Source organism: Oncorhynchus masou, chromosome 10 (genome assembly GCF_036934945.1).
Source record: "Oncorhynchus masou masou isolate Uvic2021 chromosome 10, UVic_Omas_1.1, whole genome shotgun sequence".
Lineage (NCBI taxonomy): Eukaryota > Metazoa > Chordata > Actinopteri > Salmoniformes > Salmonidae > Oncorhynchus > Oncorhynchus masou.
The window spans coordinates 43140182-43163315 of record NC_088221.1 but is presented as its reverse complement, the minus strand read 5'-3'; the positions used below and the strand labels follow the sequence as shown (position 1 = coordinate 43163315).

General features: G+C 42.7%; 1 pseudogene; it reads left to right on the top strand.

The window, feature by feature from the left end:
- LOC135547656 (rho GTPase-activating protein 15-like) overlaps nucleotides 1-23134 on the top strand; it is an 82617-nt pseudogene that overhangs the window by 30012 nt on the left and 29471 nt on the right.

Here is a 23134-nt window from a genome sequence, read left to right as displayed (position 1 = left end):
GGTTTCCCTCAAGAATTTCCCTGTATTTAGCACCACCCATCATTCCTTCAATTCTGACCAGTTTCCCAGTCCCTGTCGATGAAAAACATCCCCACAGTGAAGCATGGTGGTGGCAGCATCATGCTGTGGGGATGGTTTTTCCTCGGGGTGATGAGAGTTGTTGGGTTTGCACCAGACATAGCTTTTTCCTTGATGGCCAAAAAGCTCAATTTTATTCTCATCTGACCAGAGTACCTTCTTACATATGTTTGGGGAGTCTCCCACATGCCCTTTGGCAAACACCAAAAGTATTTACTTATTTTTTTCATTAAGCAATGGCTTTTTCTGGCCACTCTTCCGTAAAGCCCAACTCTGTGGAGTGTACGACTTAAGGTGGTCCTATAGACAGATACTCAAATTTCCGCTGTGTAGCTTTGCAGCTCCTCCAGGGTTATCTTTGGTCTCTTTGTTGCCTCTCTGTTTAATGCCCTCCTTGCATGGTCCGTGAGTTTTGGTGGTCAGCCCTCTCTTGGCAGGTTTGTTGTGGTGCCATATTATTTCAATTTTTTAATAATGGATTTAATGGTGCTCCGTGGGATGTTCAAATTTCTGATATTTTTTTATAACCCAACCCTGATCTGTACTTCTCCACAACTTCTTCCCTGACCTGTTTGGAGAGCTCCTTGGTCTTCATGGTGTCGCTTGCTTGGTGGTGCCCCTTACTTAGTGGTATGGCAGACTCTGGGGCTTTTCAGAACAAGTGTATATATACTGAGATCAGGTGACAGATCATGTGACACTTAGATTGCACACAGGTGGACTTTATTTAACTAATTATATGACTTCTAAAGGTAATTGGTTTCACCAGATCTTATTTAGGGGCTTCATAGCAAAGGGAGTGACTACATATACATATACACTCACCACTTTTCAGTTTTTACATTTTTCATTTCTTGAGACAAGTTATTGTTTCATTTCACTTCACCAATTTGGACTACTTTCTGTATGTCCATTACATGAAATCCAAATAAAAATCCATTTCAATTACAGGTTGTAATGCAACATAATAGGAAAAATGCCAAGGGGATGAATACTTTTGCAAGGCACTGTACGTGAAAGGTGGAGAGTAGAGAACACAATAGTGTATTTTAGGGGCTCCCAAGTGGTGCAGCGGTCTAAGGCACTGCATGTGGGAAAAGCGAGGGAGCTCAGTGTGTTGTCCACCATATAACATTTATAAGAGGAACAGACTGTAACTAATGCAACATTCATGCAAAGACATCAAACTGAGGTTATGAAACCACCTATCCAAGTCCATTATGATCCTGTTTATCATGGGGAGAAGAGGTGATAAAACACCACAGACCAGTGCTGTTATTTCTAGGATATAAACACATGTATTGTGTATCTGATTACAAATAAGTTACGTTAGAGAACAGAAAACAACATGCTCAGAGACTATGGTTTGTGTGTTTGGTTGTTTTGAAAGAACTTTCAGATTTACCAGTGAGCCTCTCCGTAACCCATTCCCCACAATGCAGCAGTGTGATTGCAGAGGCTATTACTGACACATCGTGGAGCCGCCTCCAGGAAAAACACTGTTCCAGAGCAAACATGCTTGTTCAGATGCTTGTAACCCAAGAAGAGAGGGGTGGCAAACTCACTCTGACAAGGATTGGGCCCGTAACCATTTCCCCGATTTTATCTGGCATCCCAAAGTAATGCTGCTTAACAGTTCTTGACGCTTTGTAATGAAGTCAGAAAAGTCAGCCCTACAATAGTCCCAAACTTTGAAGGTCCATGTAGAATAACAACCTATCTGCACACACATACCACAGACATACACACACACACACACACACACACACACACACACACACACATGCATTGATGTCTGTGTTATGTTTTTCACACGTGTGCTTGTGCGAGAGGGAGAGAGAGAAAGAGGGAGAATGTTGTAAGCAGGCCATCTCCATTGACTTACATTGGATTTGCTTATTTTATATGCTGTTTAATGTGTGGATTAATTTAAATAATATTTTTATATGTATATATTGGTCCAGACAATTATTAAGATTTGAGAAAGAGTAAAGAAGCTGAAAAAATGACTCCATTGAATTTGCTCCTACTGCATGTACTCAGGGTGTGTATGTGTGTGTGTGTGTGCGTGTGAAGTGACAATAACAACCTTATTTGCTGTATACTATGTAAGTATTGGAACTAGGCAGTTTCTAAAGAAAATAGCAATGGGGAACTTCATCAAATGTCTTTGGAGGTGTTGGCAGAATGTTTTCTTTTGCCGGAACATTTGCTGTTTCTGAAAGACAAAAACAGTGACACCTTAACAGATTGTTTAAATGCAATAATGTTTTGCATTCACTTTTTCCCGAACCTAAACCCACAAATTCTGAAACATGATCTACTCTGATGAAAACTACAGTAGCACTACTTACAGAGGTATCCTACACACTTCAATGCAAACTATGTTCTGTTCGCCTGTTCAATTCTACTGTATGGTATAAACCGCACACCCTGTCGTCTACTAGGATACTAGGATACTAGCCAGGCTTCCCCAAATATGTTTTCAGAATTTTATGTCAATTTGCCAGTAGCTAAATCTCACCTGAGAAATCATCAGAGCGAGGGAAACAGCTCTCCTCTGTCTCAGTATGTGTAGCCCATGTATCTGATGATGTCTGGACAGGGAAACAGCTCTCCTCTGTCTCAGTATGTGTAGCCCATGTATCTGATGCTGTCTGAACAGGGAAACAGCTCTCCTCTGTCTCAGTATGTGTAGCCCATGTATCTGATGCTGTCTGAACAGGGAAACAGCTCCCCTCTGTCTCAGTATGTGTAGCCCATGTATCTGATGCTGTCTGGACAGGGAAACAGCTCTCCTCTGTCTCAGTATGTGTAGCCCATGTATCTGATGCTGTCTGGACAGGGAAACAGCTCTCCTCTGTCTCAGTATGTGTAGCCCATGTATCTGATGCTGTCTGAACAGGGAAACAGCTCCCCTCTGTCTCAGTATGTGTAGCCCATGTATCTGATGCTGTCTGAACAGGGAAACAGCTCCCCTCTGTCTCAGTATGTGTAGCCCATGTATCTGATGCTGTCTGGACAGGGAAACAGCTCTCCTCTGTCTCAGTATGTGTAGCCCATGTATCTGATGCTGTCTGAACAGGGAAACAGCTCTCCTCTGTCTCAGTATGTGTAGCCCATGTATCTGATGCTGTCTGAACAGGGAAACAGCTCCCCTCTGTCTCAGTATGTGTAGCCCATGTATCTGATGCTGTCTGGACAGGGAAACAGCTCTCCTCTGTCTCAGTATGTGTAGCCCATGTATCTGATGCTGTCTGGACAGGGAAACAGCTCTCCTCTGTCTCAGTATGTGTAGCCCATGTATCTGATGCTGTCTGGACAGGGAAACAGCTCTCCTCTGTCTCAGTATGTGTAGCCCATGTATCTGATGCTGTCTGGACAGGGAAACAGCTCTCCTCTGTCTCAGTATGTGTAGCCCATGTATCTGATGCTGTCTGAACAGGGAAACAGCTCTCCTCTGTCTCAGTATGTGTAGCCCATGTATCTGATGCTGTCTGGACAGGGAAACAGCTCTCCTCTGTCTCAGTATGTGTAACCCATGTATCTGATGCTGTCTGGACAGGGAAACAGCTCTCCTCTGTCTCAGTATGTGTAGCCCATGTATCTGATGCTGTCTGAACAGGGAAACAGCTCTCCTCTGTCTCAGTAGGTGTAGCCCATGTATCTGATGCTGTCTGGACAGGGAAACAGCTCCCCTCTGTCTCAGTATGTGTAGCCCATGTATCTGATGCTGTCTGAAGCAAAATAATATAAACTGTTGATTGATTAACGCCAGCAGGCATTTGGCCTCCTTTCATAAAAAAATAAATAATTAGCCAACCAGTGTTGAGCTGAGCTCAACTGTGGGTTGTACTGGTACAACAACAAAAAAAGTTACGTTTTTGGTAAAAGCCAACTGTGCATGACAACTGGTGCACGCATGCCTTGGGGCATATTTTGTGCGTAAGCAACGAATATAAATAATAATGTATTCACAGGACTTGATTTATGAAATGTGTTTAAAAACAGTAACCCACATGTGTCCAAAGACTAAATATACTGTAGTACAATATCAAAAACTCCCATTGTAGACAAACGCTTTGACCGATTTAAAACATGTCGTCAAATTTGGCCATCAACAAGCTTAGAGAACATATGCACTAAAGGATATTTCCATTGTGAACATGAATGGTTAATTTAGGAAGATAACTGCAAAGATAACAGTTTCATCATTTTGTATGGTATGAGATACCATATTTGCTCATTTGACCATATCAGTTGCAAAAGATGAGCAAACTTTTTTTTTTAAGTTCAAAACCACTTGATGTCGTCATGGTTTCTCAAATACTTTTACTAACATTGCAGTTATTCAGCTTGACAGCGCCAAATGCTGTTACTGCACTGTTGGAGAAATGCAGAACAGACCCGATATTAAGATGACAAGTATCACGCTAATTATGTTTTCCCCTCTGAGAAGACAGTCTGCATTTGTATCTTCTTGTGGCACACACACACACACACACACACCATGCACAACGTGAGCTTGTTGTCACACAGACACAGATACATTAACAGGCACGTCACTGATAAGACTCTCAGCAGACCAAAGGAATGAGTATCAAGGGCTGCTGATGATGGAGTGAGCACATTCTTAACAAATCACGTGGATAAGTGGGTGTCATTTAAATGTAATTCAAATGTAAATACTTATTGTTAGTTTAGGGTATTACGAATTTGAACGTATGCCATTCGGTTTGTGTTATGCTCCACTTCACGGGAATACATTAGAAAAAGACCTGTTAATTGTTGTACCTTTTTATTTAAGTCAATTTGAACCTTTGTTCCAGATAACAACCAGCTCCGGCAGTGAGTTCCTTCTCCAGGCTGACAATTACCACACTATTTCTAAATGGCATGACGCTATTAAAAGGACAGCTGACTATTTGGTAAGCAGTTTGCTGTTTCTTATAGACTTATAGACTGAAGTTATGACATTTCTGAAGTCTTTATGATTTCGGACATTGAAACGATGACTATAAATCATTCAGAACATTGTTTAGTCATAACATGCCAAAAAAAATGAAAGTAAAACAATTCCCTAAATCATTGACTCCAGGTCAAATGTATGATTTTATGTTCCACATAGTGCAAATAATCACATTGACATGCTATACTTAAGCAATAATACACGAGTGAGTGTGGTACAGTATATGGCTAAGGGCAGTTCCTTATGTACGACACAACGTGGAGTGCCTGGATACAGCCCTTAGTCGTGGTATATTGGCCATATACCACAAACCCCCGAGGTGCCTTATTGCTATTATTAAACTGGTTGCCAACGTAATTAGAGCTGTCAGCCAATCAACATTCAGGACTCGAACCACCCAGTTTATAATGAATAATGAGTGATAATAAAGAGATGTGATGCCAGTGACCTTTGGACTGAAATGTTTTAACCTCCTTTCTGTTCTAGTCTAAAGGAGCTGCTGGGAAGGCCTCTGATAGGCCTGGCATACGAAGGGCAAACAGCACAGAGTACCTACCTAGACATGGGTTGCCGAGCAAGACACTGTCACTGCCAAGACCTGCACCGGAGTCCCTCTGCACAAAGGAACCCAAACCTGAACACAGACGCTCACTCAGTAAGTTGTCTCCAATGACTAGCTAGTTCCACTACAGTTGCTTATTCAAAACAGTTCTTCATGAGTTGGTACAAACTTGAACTCACAAAAGTATGCTGATTAAAAGTTGTCTCTTATCTGTGCTACTGCAGGCATTCAATGACTCAGAAGTGATTGCTCGTACATTTGCATAATATACACTACCGTTCAAAAGTTTGGGGTCACTTAGAAATGTCCTTGTTTTTGAAAGAAAAGCACATTTTTTTGTCCATTAAAATAACATCAAATTAATCAGAAATACAGTGTAGACATTGTTAATGTTGTAAATTACTATAGTAGCTGGAAACTGCAGATTTATTATGGAATATCCACATAGGTGTAAAGAGGCCCATTATCAGTAACAATCACTCATGTGTTCCAATGGCACGAAAATTTGAAATAATCACTTGACGCTAGTCCATAGACAAAGCTAGTCCATAGACAAAGCTAATCCATAGACAAACGAGTCCATAGAAAAAGCTAGTCCATAGACAAAGCTAGTCCATAGACAAAGCTAGTCCATAGAAAAAGCTAGTCCATAGAAAAAGCTAGTCCATAGACAACGCTAGTTCATAGACAAAGCTAGTCCATAGACAAAGCTAGTCCATAGACAAAGCTAGTCCATAGACAAAGCTAGTCCATAGAAAAAGCTAGTCCATAGAAAAAGCTAGTCCATAGACAACGCTAGTTCATAGACAAAGCTAGTCCATAGACAAATGAGTCCATAGACAACGCTAGTCCATAGACAAACGAGTCCATAGACAAAGCTAGTCCATAGACAACGCTAGTCCATAGACAAAGCTAGTCCATAGACAAAGCTAATCCATAGACAAACGAGTCCATAGAAAAAGCTAGTCCATAGACAAAGCCAGTCCATAGACAAACGAGTCCATAGACAAAAATAGTCCATAGACAAACAAGTCCATAGACAAAGCTAGTCCATAGACAAAGCTAGTCCATAGGCAAAGCTAGTCCATAGACAACGCTAGTCCATAGACAAAGCCAGTCCATAGACAAAGCTAATCCATAGACAAACGAGTCCATAGAAAAAGCTAGTCCATAGACAAAGCTAGTCCATAGACAAACGAGTCCATAGACAAAAATAGTCCATAGACAAACAAGTCCATAGACAACGCTAGTCCATAGACAAAGCTAGTCCATAGACAAACAAGTCCATAGACAAAGCTAGTCCATAGACAAAGCTAGTCCATAGACAAAGCTAGTCCATAGACAAAGCTCGTCCATAGACAAAGCCAGTCCATAGACAAAGCTAGTCCATAGACAAAGCCAGTCCATAGACAAAGCTAGTCCATAGACAAAGCTCGTCCATAGACAAAGCCAGTCCATAGACAAAGCTAGTCCATAGACAAAGCCAGTCCATAGACAAAGCTAGTCCATAGACAAACGAGTCCATAGACAAAGCTAGTCCATAGACAAAGCTAGTCCATAGACAAAGCCAGTCCATAGACAAAGCTAGTCCATAGACAAATGAGTCCATAGACAAAGCTAGTCCGGTAGAGGTAGAGAGATGAGGTGAAGCGTTATATCAACCTAGGCTGTAGCATTGTGAAGGCATATTTTTATACTTATTTTATTTATATCACCTTTATTTAACCTGTCTGGCCCACCCGGGACGTAACCGCACCCCCTGCCAACTATAAATGCAAATGCGCTACGCCAAATGCTAATAGCACTCATTAAAACTCAAACGTTCATTAAAATTCACATGCAGGGTAGTCAATTCAAGCTACACTCGTTGTGAATCAAGCCAACGAGTCAGATTTGTAAAATGCTTTTCGGCGAAAGCATGAGTAGCTATTATCTGATAGCAGGCAACACGCCGAAATACCAGAAGGGACGTAAACAAAGGAATTAGCGTAGCCGGCGCAACACAAAACGCAGAAATAAAATATAAAACATTCATTACCTTTGACGAGATTCTTTGTTGGCACTCCTATATGTACCATAAACATCACAATTGGGTCTTTTTTCGATTAAATCGGTCCTTGTGTACCCAAAATGTCAATTTATGAACACCGTCAGATCCAGTAAAAACACATTTTTTAAACGCAACGTTATTTTTTTAAATTAAAAAAGTTGCCTATAAACTTTGACAAAACACTTCAAACTACTTCTGTAATCCAACTTTAGGTATTACTAAACGTTAATAAACGATCAAATTGATCACGGAGCGATCTGTATTCAATAAGCACAAGTTTGGGAAACATAAATAACTTTTCCGGTTCCATTGTTTACAGCTGTGGACTTGACAACCGGATGTGGCTATTACTCAGATGACCAACGATTTAGTTGAATCGAAGTCACAACACTGGCGACATCGTGTGGAAGCTGTAGGAACTGTAATCTCACCCTTAATTATTTTTCCTTCCAATAGACAATACATGGGCTGGCGGATTGATTTTTTCTTCGTCGATTTAGTGACCAGGTTTTCTGGCGATTTTGACCACAGAACTCGTTCTGTTATAGTCACAGACACCATTGAACCAGTTCTAGAAACTTCAGAGTGTTTTCTATGCACACATACTAATCATATGCATATACTATATTCCTGGCATGAGCAGCAGGACGTTGAAATGTTGCGTGATTTTTAACAGAATGTTGAAAAAAGTAGCCTGATCCGAGGTTTCAAGGTAGGCTCGTTGAGAACAAGTTCTCATTTACAACTGCAACCTGGCCAAGATAAAGCAAAGCAGTGTGACACAACAACAACACAGAGCTACACATGGAATTAACAAATGTACAGTCAATAATACAGTAGAAAAAGTCTATATACACTGTGTGCAAATGAGGTAAGACAAGGGAGGTAAGGCAATAAATAGGCCATAGTGGTGAAATTATTACAATGTAGCACTAAAACACTGGAGTGATAGATGTGGAGAAGATGAATGTGCAAGTAGAGATACTGGGTTGAAATTTGTTTATTTTTTATAAATACCAATATGGGAATGTGGTAGTTGGATGGGCTATTTACAGATGAGCTATGTACAGGTGCCGTGATCTGTGAGCTGCACTGACAGCTGGTGTTTAAAGTTAGTGAGGGGGATATGAGTCTCCAGCTTCAGTGATTTTTGCAATTCCTTCCAGTCATTGGCAGCAGAGAACTGGAAGGAAATGCGGCCAAAGGAGGCTTTGGGAGTGACCAGTGAAATATACCTGCTGGAGTGCGTGCAATGGGTGCTGCTATAGTGATCAGTGAGCTGAGGCAGGGCTTTACATAGCAAAGACTTATAGATGACCTGGAGCCAGTGGGTTTGTCAACAAATATGAAGCGAGGGCCAGCCAACGAGAGTATACAGGTCGCAGTGGTGGGTAGTATATGGCAAAATGGATGGCATTGTGATAGACTGCATCCAATTTGCTGAGTAGAGTGTTGGAGGCTATTTTGTGAACGACATCGCCGAAGTCAAGGATCGGTAGGATAGTCAGTTTTACGAGGGTATGTTTGGCAGCAGGAGTGAAGGATGCTTTGTTGCGAAGTAGGAAGCCGATTCTAGATGCAATTTTGTATTAGAGATGCCTAATGTGAGCCTGGAAGGAGAGTGTACAGTCTAACCAGACACCTAGGTATTTGTAGATGTCCACATATTCTAAGTCAGAACCGTCCAGAGTAGTGATGCTGGACGGGCGGGCAGTGGTCTGTTGAAGAGCATGCTTTTAGTTTTATTTGCATTTCAGAGCAGTTTGCGTCCCATGGACGGAGAGTTGTATGGCATTGAAGCTCATCTGGGGGTTACTTAACACAGTGTCCAAAGAAGGGCCAGAAGTATACAGAATGGTGTCGTCTGTGTAGAGGTGAATCACAGAATCACCAGCAGCAAGAGCAACATCATTGATGTACACAGAGAAAAGAGTCGGACCGAGAATTGAACCCTGTGGCATCCCCATAGAGACTGCCAGAGGTCTGGACAACAGGCCCTCCGATTTGACACACTGAACTCTGTCTGAAAAGTAGTTGGTGAACCAGGCGAGGCGGTCATTTGAGAAACCAAGGCTGTTGAGTCTACCGATCAGAATGTGGTGATCGACAGAGTCGAAAGCCTTGGCCAGGTCGATGAATACAGCTACATAGTATTGTGTCTTATCGAGGGCAGTAATGATGTCGTTTAGGACCTTGGGCGTGGCTGAGGTGCATCCATTACCAGCTCGGAAACCAGATTGCATAGCGGAGAAGGTACGGTGAGATTCAAAATGGTCGGTGATCTGTTTGTTAACCTCTAGCGTCGAGCAATCCCGTATCCGGGAGCGTAATCATAGCCTCAAGCTCATTAGCATAACGCAACGTTAACTATTCATGAAAATCGCAAATATATTCACTCACAAGCTTAGCCTTTTGTTAACAACACTGTCATCTCAGATTTTCAAAATATGCTTTTCAGCCATCGCTACACAAGCATTTGTGTAAGAGGTATTTATAGCTAGCATAGCATTAGCCTAGCATTCAGCAGGCAACATTTTCACAAAAACAAGAAAAGCATTCAAATAAAATCATTTACCTTTGAAGAACTTCGGATGTTTTCAATAAGGAGACTCTCAGTTAGATTGCAAATGTTCAGTTTTTCCAAAAAGATTATTTGTGTAGGAGAAATCGCTCCGTTTTGTTCATCACGTTTGGCTAAGAAAACCCCCCGAAAATTCAGTCATTACACCGCCAAACCTTTTTCCAAATTAACTCCATAATAGCGACAGAAACATGGCAAACGTTGTTTAGAATCAATCCTCAAGGTGTTTTTCACATATCTATTCAATGATAAATCATTCGTGGCAGTTGTGTTTCTCCTCCGAAGAAAATGGGAACATGCACGCAGCTGGAGATTACGCAATAATTTCGACTGAGGACACCAAGCGGGCACCTGGTAAATGTAGTCTCTTATGGTCAATCTTCCAATAATATGCCTACAAATACGTCACAATGCTGCAGACACCTTGGGGAAACAACAGAAAGTGTAGGCTCATTCCTGGCGCATTCACAGCCATATAAGGAGACATTGGAACATAGCGCCTTCAGAATCTGGGCCATTTCCTGTTTGAAATTTCATCTTGGTTTCACCTGTAGCATAAGTTCTGTGGCACTCACAGATAATATCTTTGCAGTTTTGGAAACGTCAGAGTGTTTTCTTTCCAAAGCTGTCAATTATATGCGTAGTCGAGCATCTTTCGTGACAAAATATCTTGTTTGAAAAGGGAACGTTTTTTTATCCAAAAATTGAAAGAGCGCCCCCTATATCAAAGAAGTTAACTTGGCTTTCAAAGACCTAAGAAAGGCAGGGTAGGATAGATATAGGTGTTTAGCAGTTTGGTCTAGAGTGTCTCCCCCTTTGAAGAGGGGGATGACAGTGGCAGCTTTCCAATCTATGGGAATCTCAGACGATACGAAAGAGAGGTTGAACAGGCTGGTAATAAGGGTTGCAACAATTTCGGCTGATAATTTTAGAAGGAGAGGGTCCAGATTGTCTAGCCTGGCTGATTTGTAGGGGTCCAGATTTTGCAGCTCTTTCAGAACATCAGCTATCGGGATTTGGGTGGAGAAGTGGGGAAGGCTTGGCCATGTTGCTGTGGGGGGTGCAGGGCTGTTGACCATGGTAGGGGAAGCCAGGTGGAAAGCATGGCCAGCCGTAGAAAAATGCTTTTTGAAATTCTCAATTATTGTGGATTTATCAGTGGTGACAGTGTTTCCTAGCCTCAGTGCAGTGGGCAGCTGGGAGGAGGTGCTCTTATTCTCCATGGACTTTACAGTGTCCAAGAACTGTTTGGAGTTTGTGCTACAGGATGCACATTTCTGTATGAAAAAGCTAGCCTTTTCTTTCTTAACTGCCTGTGAATATTGGTTCCTAACTTCCCTGAAAAGTTGCATATCGAGGGTGGCTATTTGATGCTAATGCAGTACACCACAGGATGTTTTTGTGCTGGTCAAGGGCAGTCAGGTCTGGAGTGAACCAAGGGCTATATCTGTTCCTGGTTATACATTTTTTGAATGGGGCATGCTTATTTAAGATGGTGAGGAAAGCACTTTTAAAGAATAGACAGGCATCCTCTACTGATGGAATGAGGTCAATATCATTCCAGGATACCCGGGCCAGGTCGGTTAAAAGGCCTGCTCACTGAAGTGTTTTAGGGAGCGTTTGACAGTGATGAGGGGTGGTCATTTGACCGCAGACCCATTACGGACGCAGGCAATGAGGCAGTGATCGCTGAGATCCTGGTTGAAGACAGCAGAGGTGTATTTGGAGGGCATGTTGGTTGGATATCTATGAGGATGCCTGTGTTTACTGATTTGGGGTTGTACCTGGTAGGTTCATTGATAATTTGTGTGAGACTGAGGGCATCAAGCTTAGATTGTAGGATGGCAGGGGTGTTAAGCATGTCCCAGTTAAGGTCACCTAACAACACAAGTGCTGAAGATAGATGGGGGGCAATCAATTCACATATGGTGTCCAGGGTACAGCTGGGGGTAGAAGGTGGTCTATAGCATGCGGCAACGGTGAGAGACTTGTTTCTGGAAAGGTGGATTTTTAAAAGCCTACTGAGCCTAAAAAGCCTTCTGAGCCCATAAAAGCCTATATTAGCCTACTGAGCCTTTCTATAGACAAACATAACATCATAGCGTTCCTTTTCACTTAATTTAACCGTGTGTCTCTTTCTCTGTGTGTTCTTGAGAAGTGTTCAAGTCTTCCAAGCTCACCTACAGCATGTCGGACAGTGCTGATAAGAATGGGGTGAAGAACAGACTCAAAAAGTTCATCACAAGACGGCCCTCTATGAAGACTCTACAGGAGAAAGGCATCATCAAAGGTAGAAGAGTATTCTGCCAGGATACGTTGATTCTTTTCCACCACACAACACATGTTGTGAGGAACATAAATCTTTCAAAATGTATTGCACATTTTGACTACCTTCTTTCAATTTGGACTCGCTTCAATCAGAAAGAGGAGACTGGACTGTAGCTGTGCATTCCCTGATGTGACGTCACAATTTAATTGATAATTATTTATAACTATAGAATAACTAGTGAAGATAGTGAGTTATTACACTGATTTGAAAAGGTCTCTTGTCCCCGTACAACAGAGTTTGACACAATTATACTGAATGGATTTTATTTGAAAATAAAACAACACACCAATCTACATAAATCACATAACCACATAATCCATTTCTCTCAGGAGGAACTCATTAATTGAGCCCACGGTTGAAGGATAATACACTGTTAAGGCATTATTTAAACACATTGGCAATCCTTAGAAGAAGGTAACAGTATTTGGAATATCCCCCAGATTCAAGGAGACCCATTAATGTGGTGTCCACGGGACAAACCCTTGATCAAAGGGAGAGGACATTACTGACGGAATAAATGAAATACTTGGGGCAGGTGCCCCTCAGACTGTCCATTTTGTCAGGGCTGAAGAGAACAACACTTCAGAGAGTGTTTCCTCAAATCAGGCCCCCTTCCCTCCCTCCCCCTTTCCTATCGTACTTCAGAATGCAAATTAAATCCATGCAACGCGAGGGTTATTTGAATTCCTTTAGGAGTGGTAATTTTGCTCCATTTCTCTGGCCCCCTTCCCCCCCCCCCTCATCATGTCCCATGCTTATCCGCTGAGCGCCAGGAAGTGGATTTTGTATACAAAGGTGCTCGCAGTCATTTCTGTATTTATCAAACCCTCCCCTCCAGTGTATAAACAACAGAGGGTTATCTTTGATGTTGCCCAGTGCTCGAGAGACAGCACTGTTCCAGAGGACCCATACAGTAACATAAGCCAGTTGACGAGTGAAAGAGTGCACCTCTGTGCACTGTCAGTTTGAATACCAGTCTATGTTTGATGAGGTATGCTTTGCTAACCCTATATGGTGTCTACTGGAGATGAACTGACCAAAGTTAGTGACTACAAAAGCCTGAGTATATTGCCAATAGGGACAGGTCAGTATATTTGAATGGACAAAAGCAGTGTAATGAACCGTCTGATTGGAGCAAAGAGAATGTGGTCCCCCTCTCCGTCTGATTGGAGCAAAGAGAAATTGGAGCAAAGAGTGGTCTCCCTGGAGCAAAGAGAATGTGGTCCCCCTCTGTCTGATTGGAGCAAAGAGAATGTGGTCCCCCCTCCGTCTCCGTCTGATTGGAGCAAAGAGAATGTGGTCCCCCAAAGAGAATGTGGTCCCCTCTCCGTCTGGAGCAAAGAGAATGTGGTCCCCCTCTCTGTCTGATTGGAGCAAAGAGAATGTGGTCCGTCTGATTGGAGCCTCTCCGTCTGATTGGAGCTCCGTCTGATTGGAGCAAAGAGAATGTGGTCCCCCTCCGTCTGACTGGAGCAAAGAGAATGTGGTCCCCCTCTCTGTCTGATTGGAGCAAAGAGAATGGTCCCCCTCTCCGTCTGATTGGAGCAAAGAGAATGTGGTCCCCTCTCCATCTGATTGGAGCCCCCTCTCCGTCTGATTGGAGCAAAGAGAATGTGGTCCCCTCTCCGTCTGATTGGAGCAAAGAGAATGTGGTCCCCCCTCCATCTGATTGGAGCAAAGAGAATGTGGTCCCCCTCTCCATCTGATTGGAGCAAAGAGAATGTGGTCCCCCTCTCCGTCTGATTGGAGCAAAGAGAATGTGGTCCCCCTCTCCATCTGATTGGAGCAAAGAGAATGTGGTCCCCCTCTCCGTCTGATTGGAGCAAAGAGAATGTGGTCCCCTCTCCGTCTGATTGGAGCAAAGAGAATGTGGTCCCCCTCTCCGTCTGATTGGAGCAAAGAGAATGTGGTCCCCCTCTCTGTCTGATTGGAGCAAAGAGAATGTGGTCCCCCTCTCCGTCTGATTGGAGCAAAGAGAATGTGGTCCCCCTCTCCGTCTGATTGGAGCAAAGAGAATGTGGTTCTCCGTCTGATTGGAGCAAAGAGAATGTGGTCCCCCTCTCCGTCTGATTGGAGCAAAGCTGCCTGGGTGACTCAGTGTTCATGGGAAAATGTTTTACTTAGATTGCGTCATTAGATTGATTATCCTTTACCAGTGTAGCCGTGGAACCTATGTACTGTTATCAACACTGTTCTGGAAACAGCCATCAGAGGAGAACAAGGGCAGTAAGAGTCAAGAGAAATGCTCTGAATCAATAACCTATCCCTCAACCTAATGACAATGATCAAGGGACAGTAGTAATGATATGTTTCAGGTGTGAATGGAAATGGCCTATTAAACAGATATTCTACCGTTCCACCAAGTTCCTCCTCTGTGCATTTAAGATCTGGAAAAACACAGTTCAGCACAATTAAATGCAGAAGCTGTTCTCTTTGATGTTATCGCTCGTTTCAATACTTTTTACACTGTAGCTTTAATTCAGTAGTTCTGGGGAATGGTGTTTTTTCCTGAATAAACCATGTGTTTTTTCTTCACAGATCGAGTGTTTGGGTGTCCCTTGTTGGCACTTTGTGAGCGGGAAGGGACCACTGTGCCAAATTTCGTCAGGCAGTGTGTGGAGGCCGTTGAAAAAAGAGGTATGTACTTTTCTGAAAAAATATGTTGAAAATAAGTACTTTGTGTATGGGAAATAATTGAACTACTTACACACACACATACACAGACACACACACGGACAGCCCGGCGCGCTCATTAGGCAGGATTAGGCGACTGCCTATGGTGGAAGATTGATGAGGGCGGCGTTTTCTGAGCTACACTGACCAAGACGCACCTCCAACAACAACATATCAAGCCTCACTTAATTCTGCCCCAAAACGATGACAATTCCTCTCAACCAGTGGCAAAAATTATATTTTTAGGTGAGGTGCTGATGACACCCTTTGGTAAGCAACAGCAAAATATTATGCTTGTCCATTCCCAGCCGGCTCTACAGGGTGCTGTTGGTGACGCATCTTTCCAGCAAAATCATTTAACATCAATCATGTAGCGGACATAGGACATAGTAGAAAGAGTATGTGGCCTTTTCTGTAGCCTACAGACTGGAGATAAATTGTATGACAACAACATGCAGGTTTCTCCGATCAAGTAGCATGGCCTAAATGGTTCTCAATCAAATAAAACATTTGCTGTCATGTTAACAAACAACATATCCTAAAAGCAGGATAGGTAAATATGGAAGGGACATTCACAACTTGTCCATGAGTTTCACCCCATTGGTTTCAATTTTATATCCACACATTTTCGACAAGCTGATCATAGCGAAAAAATAAATTGCTTCTGCATTTCCCGCTGTGTGAACACATTGCAAATAGGCACAGGATAACTCCTGATAATGTTGGGTAGCTGATATTCAGAGCTGAAATAGACCAGTTGATTAGTCACTGGAATCAGGACTAATAAAGCCAATGCAATGGCCAGTTTTACAAACGGTGGGCCGAACACATGGATGGGCATTCATTCAATTCCATTGCGGGCTGACTTGGTAGGTTACACCCCAGTAAGCAGAGCTGACGTCTTTTGGACGGTAGGCTCACCAGATAGATTGGCATTCACAAAATTACATTTCAGACAATACTGTAGGCTAGACCTCAGTAAGAACGGACCAACGGTGACACCTTTTGGGTGTCTTTTTTTTGGTGCAGTTCTGGAACGGTCTTGATTTCCACATCCACAGACATCAGTTTTTGGTCCGGTCCGGACCAACTCTGTACCAATCATAGACATCTATGTTTGGTTCACATTTGCCCGGACCAGCCTTGATTTGGCCCAAAGATAGACATCTATGTTTGGTTCACATTTTGCCCGACCAGCCTTGATTTGGCCCAAAGATAGACATCTATGTTCGGTTCACATTTTGCCCGGACCAGCCTTGATTTGGCCCAAAGATAGACATCTATAAATGACATATTTTAACTTTCATTCAGAACCAAAAATGTGCCTGATTTCAACATCCGGAAAATACACATTTTCAACGTCTGTAAAATACGTATTTTCAACATCAGGAAAATAATTATTTTCAAATGTCGTTGTGAACCAAAATTTATCCTGATTTCTATGTCCGGATACTAAATATTTTTCAAGTTCCGGGAAAAGATGGCTTTCCAATGTCCTGGAAAATATGTATTTTAAACATTAGAAAAATACCTTTTCACCCTTCATTCAGAACCTACAATGAACTTCAATGACTGGAAAATATGTATTTTAAATGTCATTTTGCTTACTGGGACTATTCCAGTTTTGTGGGGGCAGCAATTTTTGGTCTCACCTATGGCTGCAGAGTGGCAAGTGCCAGCCCTGCACACACACAAGCAAGCAACATTTGGCTAGGCTCTGGATACAGCAGGAAAAGTACAAGCAAACAGCTTCTGACTGCCTTGTATGTAAACAAAGGGCCCAACACGTTGGGGTCAAATTCATCTGGACATTTTAACATTTGAGCTGCAGAAAATAGACATGACATTATACAAGAATGCCTTGCAAAGAATGAAACCTTGTACGTCTGCTTTACTTTTTCAAATCAACCATATCCTCTAGTTACCCCACCAGTGACAGCGGTACAGTATATCGCCTTCCACTGTCAAATGCTCAGCAATGTGGACGGACATTCATTAGAGCAACTGACAGAAAAGACCAGAGGAACATGTCGCCCCGGCTACCTCTGGGCAGCGGCAGTGTGACTCAAAATGTGCTGGCGATTTTGCATTACAGAGTCGTATTGCGTCCAAGTCAAAGCCTCTAATCTAGGCATGATGTGAACTATCCATTCCACTGCAGTGAATGTTAAAATGATCTATCGAAAAACCCAGAATTTCTTTCTAAATTGGTCAATTTTGTTAATCTAGGTCCAAATTAAAACTTGGTCTTATCAAAGTGTGTAGTATGTCACAGGCTTGTGTCAATCTTGGCTCCACCAGGTTTAGAGGTTGAAGGGTATCTACAGAGTAAGGCTTGTGTCTATCTTGTATCCACCAGGTTTAGAGGCTGATGGCATCTACAGAGTGAGTGGCAATCTTGCCACCATCCAGAAGTTACGATTCTTGGTTGACCAAGGTATGTTCTGTTGTTTGATTCACTTGATTCTTGATTGACCAAGGTATGTTCTGTTGTTTGATTCACTTGATTCTTTGTTGACCAAGGTATGTTCTGTTGTTTCATTCACTTGTGATTGTTTGTATGTTAAATTGCTTGTATTACGGCCACATTCCCAGTAAACTAATATAGTTGTCCCTATTATGGATTCATACAGTTCAGTTTCTGTTGGATATCATACAATGAACACACAGGATTGGATTGAGGTGTTCTTTGTGATAAAATGTATACAACCAAGACTGTGTTCTGCTGAAATCATGGATAATTCTGAGTAATTACTGAGTAATTCTACTTTACAGCTAAACGATGAAAAACTGTAGAGGCATATTCTTGTTGACTGAGTAAGTGATCACAAGACTGTCTTTTGCAAATGCAAAAAAAGATTCCCAAATACCTTAAGAATGGGATCTTTCAGAGTAAACGGAAGGATAACGAAGCATCCCTCATGAGACTTCAAGTCAGATCTGTGCCTCCAGTGAAACACGTCTACCTACTTCATCTGAATTATCCAAGGTCTCCTTGTGAGGGGCTGATGGGGGATTCCTCCATCAAACCAACAAGAGAACGTTTGTCTGTTGTTGTCCAAAGCTCTGAGAAGGAAGAATAGACCGGTTAACCTTTAAACTAATGTATCAATCTGGAATGTATTTTTATGTCTTGAAGAAAGTTAGCAACTTTCTTCTTTAGACACACCATTATGTTTTATTGTGCCCTGCAGTCCTACAGATTAAATAAGTGGTTTGTGACGCGGGGACATTGTGGGAAGAGTGACATCACCAACATTCTGCACATTCTGAGCATTCTGACACAGTGACACCATGTGCCTACATTCTGTCCCACTCATTCCATGTCTCCTGAATGTGCTCCCAACCCCCATAGTTGTACAGAGCCAGTACAGTACAAGCTCAAGTGAGAGTGAAAGCATCAACCATGTAGTAGGCTACTATGTCCTTCAGGACCATATAGAACGCAGCAGGTTCACTTTTTCTAGTGGGTCTTTGTACAAGGCAACCATGGGCTGATTAACAATCCACTCAGATGTGTCTCCAGTGGACACACTGGAGAGGCTGGCTAATTGACAGTCTGGACTTTCTGCTAGTGAATACCTCAAACTGTCCAGGGAAAGAGAGACATATCCACTTGCTTTGTCATTTTCTATGAGTCTGACTGTCCAACAGTCCAACAGTCCAAAAGAATGAAGGAAAGATTAGGAGCACCTTGACAAATCAGGTACATTTCAAAACATGAATGAAATATTTCTAAGATTATTATCTCTATTAAAAGATCCCATGGCTCTATATTCTGATCATGTGACAAGGTTGCCTGAAATAAACTATTGCTTATTTCCGGTTTCAACATACAACATAATGTGACCATTCCACTGTCTTCAGAGCTTCAGGCCCTGTCATCTTGGCTCTGGATCATAGGCCTACTGCTGCCCTCCTGTGACATATTGAGCCTGGTGGTATCCACCTGATGTCTCTGACACTATCCAGGGTTTTCAGAAAGAACTAATTTCAGCAGAAGGTATCTGTCAGTCTAAAACAGAGACACATTCTGCTTCATCAGACCTCTGGGTAGCTGGGAGCCTGTTAGTGAGCTCCGCTGTTAGCAGGTAAACATTAGCACAGTAATTAGCCCTCTCCAATTATCCCAATTAATACTGTGTTGTTCCTTCTCTCTCCCCCATCTCCTGTTCCCTTTCTCTCTTGCACATTGCACATTTTTTCTCTCTCTCTCTCTCTCTCTCTCTCTCACTGTTCCTGTCCCTTCTCTCTCTCTATCTTGCTCTTTCTTTCTTTCTCTCTCTCTCTCTCTCTCTCTCTCTCTCTCTCTCTCTCTCTCTCTCACTGTTCCTGTCCCTTCTCTCTCTATCTTGCTCTTCTTTCTCTCTCTCTCTCTCTCTCTCTCTCTCTCTCTCTCTCTCTCTCTCTCTCTCTCTCTCTCACTGTTCCTGTCCCTTCTCTCTCTCTATCTTGCCCCTTTCTCTCTCTCTCTCTCTCTCTCTCACTGTTCCTGTCCCTTCTCTCTCTATCTTGCTCTTTCTCTCTCTCTCCACGCCCCTCTCTCTCCCCCTCTCTCTCTCCCCATCTCTTCGTGGTGATGTCCCAGAGGTGGAATTTAACCTGGACGACAGCCAATGGGAGGACATCCACGTTGTCACCGGGGCGCTCAAGATGTTTTTTCGGGAGCTGCCAGAGCCGCTGTTTCCCTTCCCATTCTTTGAGCTGTTTGTGGAGGCCATCAGTGAGTATACAGGCCAGCTGGGGCTGCTTTTGGTTGTCATCAGCACATACATTTTAGTGTCAGCTCCTTTTTAAAGCATATTTAAAGCATATTTGCAAGGCATGCACTTGCAGTCAGGTCTCAGTCACCTTCATTTTAAGGTCAAGAAGAGTGAAAATATGGACTGCATTGAAAATCTCTAGATCTAGATGAATGGTTGTTTGTGTCAGAACTGTGTAACCAGTGACATATGTAGGCTAGCCTGGGTTTTACATAGTAACACACCTTTGGTGTGTTAACATTAATCCTGTTTATACTATACTTCATGTGCTTTTATTTGCCTCAAGAAACGTTGTCCTCAAAGATGCTCAGTTAAGCACTAAACTACATTTCATTCAGAGAGAGCGAGAGATTCACAATGTTAACTTATGTTTCCCATGCCAATAAAGCACTTAAATTGAACATTGCATTGAGAGAGAGGAGTGAGCTGTGGTATGCTACGTTGAAACTCCACCGCTATCTGGAAAACAACAGAGGTTAAATCAATAGCCATATTTCCACATGGTCACTTGGCACCAAGGTATGAGCCCAGAGCAAATATCAGAGATAGAAATGTAGATTGAATTTGGAGGCAGTGAATAAATCCTCTTAGAACGTTATGATGATGCTGAACAGGATTTACACGGTATCATTCACTCTTACAGTACACCAAGTGGTTCTTAAAGGTGGCAGCCTTATCTACAGCTTTCTATCTGTCCAGTCAAAATAGGTCACTGTTGAACAGTGAGGTGATCTCTCTCTCTCTCTCTCTCTCTCTCTCTCTCTCCTCTCTCCCTCTCTCCTCTCCCTCTCCCTCTCCCTCTCTCTCTCTCTCTCTCTCTCTCTCTCTCTCTCTCTCTCTCTCTCTCTCTCTCTCTCTCTCTCTCTCTCTCTCTCTCTCTCTCTCTCTCTCTCTCTCTCTCTCTCTCTCTCTCTCTCTCTCTCTCTCTCTCTCTCTCTCTCTCTCTCTCTCATCCCTGAAATCCCCTGGTCCTAAGTGGGGGAATTCCGCAGGCTAAAGGCCAAACCAGGGCTGGCAGTCCAGACAGAAGCTATCACAAGATCAGATCTGCCACTAAGTCAACCCACTACTCAATTATCCCCCATCATGCCAATAATCAGGCCTTCACCCTAGAGAGAGAGAGGGGAAAGGGGGGAGTGAGAGAGAGAGAGCGAAAGAAAGAGGAGAGAGAGCGATAGAGCGAGAGAGAGAGCGAGAGCAAGAGAGAGAGAGAGACTCTTCCACTATCTCCATGTATCGGCTCAGAGCAAAACAACTTCAGAGTTAAAACTTTAGGTTACATAATCTAAAAACATCAAGATGGCACTGAATAGCAAAGTTCCCTCTAAGTGTGCAGCTCTGTTCCCTCTAAGTGTGCAGCTCTGTTCCCTCTAAGTGCGCAGCTCTGTTCCCTCTAAGTGCGCAGCTCTGTTCCCTGTAAGTGCGCAGCTCTCCCGGGAATGCCGAGGAGAAGAAATAGAGAAGCAACGAGATTGAACTTCACTCAACTTTCTAGAGATTTCCCCCTTAGGTAACACGATCAGCGTTTCCCTTTACTGTGGGAATTGTGATCGAATCAACGCAATATTAGCTACTTTCAATGCAACACACCGAAACAAAACAAACTATCCAAGACTTAGTATGCAAAACCAACTATGCAAGAGATTTTGTTGAAAGCAGAACGCATCGGAGTAGGATTCAATTGCATTGACACACAGGACTCAGTCCGTACTCTACACAGACTGGTGCAACCTAACCAAGATGTGCTTGTTTTCAGATCAAAGTGAGAATTGCATGTAGCCACATGTGCACATGTGGTTCATTTCCTTTATTAGTTAGTGAGTTATTAGTCCAGTTATAGATCATTTGTAGTCAGCAATGGGGGAGTGATTGTTTCCTACAAGAGCACAAAACATGTACATTTCTAGACATCTTTCAAAAGCCAGTCAGGTAAAGAGCTTTTTTTTTGTCTTAAAGCCAGTCAGGTAAAGAGCTTTTTTTTGTCTTAAAGCCAGTCAGGTAAAGAGCTTTTGTTGTTGTCTTAAAGCCAGTCAGTTTTTTTGTAAAGCCAGTCCTTGTTTTTTGTCTTTTCTGTTTTGTCTTAAAGCCAGTCAGGTAAAGAGCCTTTTTTCTGTCTTAAAGCCAGTCAGGTAAAGAGCTTGTTTTTTGTCTTAAAGCCAGTCAGGTAAAGAGCTTGTTGTTTTGTCTTAAAGGGGCGGTGTTGTATTTTGATAGGCTTGAATAAGCTAAGTCGCCAATAGGCAGAGAGTAGCATAATGCATCTGATTCTCTGTAATACTGGTATGGGAATAATGATGCATTTTATTTAGTGAAGTGGTTTCTTGCATCAAACAGCACAACAATATTTTCAGGTTAATATCAAGACCTGCATGTTTATTTTTCCAAAGTCATGGATTGTAGGCCAACATTGAACACCACACATTGGCTGCTATTGTACAGCCTCAGTGTTCACAGTAAATGTAAATGTTCACATCGCTCAGCCTCAGTGTTCACAGTAAATGTAAATGTTCAGATCGCTCAGCCTCAGTGTTCACAGTAAATGTAAATGTTCACATCGCTCAGCCTCAGTGTTCACAGTAAATGTAAATGTTCACATCGCTCAGCTGTTATGCACTTGAGTGAAGACCCAAAAGCGGTTTAACAGAAACAGAGTTCCTTTAATGAGAAAACAGGAATGGCATAGATCCTCTTCCGACGTTGTCAATGGCACAATAGACTACCCGCAGAGAGGGCGACAAATGAAACATAAAGTCCCTCTGATGAATAGCTGGGTAGCGGCGACAGGCTGCAGGGTCGGTGCGGGTCACAGAGGAACGGTGGTACCTGATCACACGTAGCATCAGATGAACTGGACACAGTGCAAACGAAAGACAGTTAGAAGTGTACAGGATGCACCTGCCAGGCAGACTCCGACAGGATAGGACTAGGAGGAAGCAAACGAGACGATAGCTTGCTTCTGGCATGAGAAACACAAACGAGAATCTGACACCGAAAGTAGCAGGAACAGAGAGAGAAATAGAGACCTAATCAGAGGGAAAAAAGGGAACAGGTGGGGAAAGGGTGAACGAGCTAGTTAGGGGAGATGAGGAACAGCTGGAGAAGGAGAGAAAGAGAAGGTAACCTAATAAG